This window comes from Hordeum vulgare, chromosome 3H, assembly GCF_904849725.1.
Source record: "Hordeum vulgare subsp. vulgare chromosome 3H, MorexV3_pseudomolecules_assembly, whole genome shotgun sequence".
NCBI lineage: Eukaryota > Viridiplantae > Streptophyta > Magnoliopsida > Poales > Poaceae > Hordeum > Hordeum vulgare.
In genome coordinates, this window is record NC_058520.1 from 606258251 (window position 1) to 606261196 (window position 2946).

The following is a 2946-nucleotide window of genomic DNA, read 5'->3' on the forward strand; positions in this document are numbered from 1 at the left end:
AGCCAGCGGGCCTCCCCTGCTTCGGGCACTACTGACGGGGGGATAACCCCGGGGTAGGCTCATCGAGCCTACTCTATAGCCTTTCGGCATAACTTGGGAAGAATGCATGCTCAAGTGCTGGCACTTCCTGGCCGGCTACGCAACCCGTGCCAGCTCGGGGTACTGCTGTCTACACCCTTGCCGGCTACGCAACCCGTGCCGGCTAGGGGCACGGCTGTTTACTCTCTAGCCGACTGTCTAGCCGTCAGCCGGCTGGGGATCACCTGTCATCTCGACCCCTTGGACACGACAAGACCCTTCGCTTGAAGGTGAAGGAACGTCAGTCCAGATATGATGGCGAAGGATACGCGTGGCTACAACGGTGGTAGCCATACCGCTGACCGGTGCCGGCTACGACCTGTCAACCGCACACTGTGTACGCCCGTCACCAACCACTCCATTACCTGGCGAAGTGTGGCTACAATGGAGGCGATCGTACTGCTGACCGATGCTGAATCCCGCAAGACGACGGCCAACGTACTTTCCGTCCCGCGCGTGGAGAGCACGCGCCTCTTCGATTGGCTGGCCGGCGGATGCCAGAGCCTGATGGGACCCTACAGCCGGCGGGCCCTGCGAAAAACAAGACTGCTCGACAACGGACCCACTTGCTAGCCGGAGAGGCTGCCAGCCGGGTCCCCCTTTAGTACCTCTTATCCATTTTTTAGGCTGGGGGGTTCGATTATAAACCCCCCGGCCCACTCCATGCAGAGGGTCGGCCATTCTGATACACTCCCACCCATACAGGAGAGGTAGAACGCCAGCCGGCTGCTCCTTCTCCCTCCTCCGCTGAACACTACTGGTTCATCAACCATTCCGGTAGGACTGCAGGTTTTACCTTCCACGGAGGACCCTGAACCTGGGTACATTGTGTGTCTTACATCGCTAGTTACCAATCCGGTTACCGAAGACCACCGGTGCCACTTCGTTCTTCACCTCTCTCGATTAGCCTATCCATGACGTTCTGTTGTGAGAAAACGACGGCACAAAGGGAGAAAAACTGACTGGTTGGGCCCGGCTAACGTGGCAAAGACTAACTGATGGGGTTACAGTGCTAGGGTAGGGTCATAGGCCTGCCCTGTGGGGCCTACCCAAGGACTACCCTTCATAAAGGACAAGGCCCTTAGTCAGCTCCGACTGAATTAAGGACTTCCCATCATCCAGTCGGTAACGATTCCTCCATCATCCAGTCGGAGATGAGCATTCGGAGCGTATCAAGCTTACCGACTGGATTCCACTCTGTACATCGTAACCCCCCTGGAGGGCAACGGTCATACGTTTCCATATACCTTTATTAGCATAAGACATATGTAACCTGTAACGTATGCAGTTATTCACCACTACTCCACCCCTGTGCACTGAACCGTTGTGAAGGGTAGCGCACTCTATATAAGCCGCCCTTCCCCACTAGTGCAGGGCTTAGCAATTCACTATAATCCATATTCCACTCGACAACAAGCTCCCAAGAGTACTGAGACGTAGGGATTTTACCTCCACCGTAGAGGGGCCTGAACTCATACAACCTCGCCGTAGCTAAGGCTCTGCCCATCCTTTTATACCCTACACATCTACTGTCAGGCTTATACCCACGGCAGTTGGCGCCCACCTGGGCAGGCGTCTAAGCAACTTCCGGCGAGTTTGCGACTACATCTTTTCATCATGTCATCCGGTGGAGATTTGAGCATGGGTCACGAGATCCTCTTCGGCTCTCTCTCCTTCATCGTCGACGATTCGGCATGGCTCCGGAATGCCCCTCTCGACGTCGAGGCGCTCCCCGGTCACGGGGCTACGCACTTTCGTGCCGGCGCCCGCGGTATTCTTCTTCTCCAGCAGTCAGCTCCGGAATCGACCTATGCCGCCATCGCGCGCCGCAACAAGCGGTCCCGCCGTCCGCGGCTCCAGCGTTGGGTGCAACACGCCCAGGCGCGCCAGAACGCGTCCTCACAAGTGGCGGTCCTAGAGTCGGTTGTGGTTGCGCCGCCGTCCCAGCGCTCGGACTCAGTTCTGACTGAGTTTCCTTCGGAGTACTTGGGTCGCGGGCCTGCAGCTGAAGTGCACATGGCCAACTCCCATGAAAGTCCCCGCCAAACTGGCCGGAACGAGCACGAGGTCGGCGAAACATCTGGCGCTCACCGTCAGCCCCGCCGTTCTGCCAGTCGGCACACTCGGCGGAGCAACGTGGAGGTGTACCGCACACCCGTCCTCAACCTGGCTGCCGCCGCCAAGATAGCCGATTCTCTCCAGCCGACTGATTCAGAGGCTGGCAGAGGGATCGAGCAAATCCGTGCCCTGCTGCACACGCGCAGTAGCAAAATTCAGCGGTCTCCCAGTCGCACAACAGGATTCACAATAGTTCTGTTCACGCGAACACGCATCGGTCCATTCACAGCCCCGGTTCTCATCAGCGACACACGAGAAGCAGTCGTTCCATGAATCCCGAAGATCGTCACCGCTCACGCACCCCTCCGCGGGGTGGGCCCTATGGGCCCTGACATCATGATGATCGGCGTTCAGTCGGTGACACTTATGATCCAAGGCCCGACGCGAGAGGGCATATCGCCCAGAGGAGGGTCGACAGGGGCCAAGCCCACCGCGATGGTCACGATATGGACCGTCCGAGTGGAAGCAGGACCATCGTCTCTGGCCCCGAGTGTTTCAGTCGAGCCATCGGTTCGGCTGACATCCCTTCCAACATCCGATTGGCGACGGGGATCAGCAAGTTTACAGGAGAATCCAAGCCAGAAACATGGCTGGACGACTACCGAGTGGCAGTCCAGATCGGAGGAGGGGACGACCACGTTGCCATGAAACACCTCCCTCTAATGCTCGACGGCTCGGCGCGAGCGTGGTCGAACCAGTTGGCTCCCTCAAGCATCTACAGCTGGGCAGATCTGGCCCGAGTCTTCATTA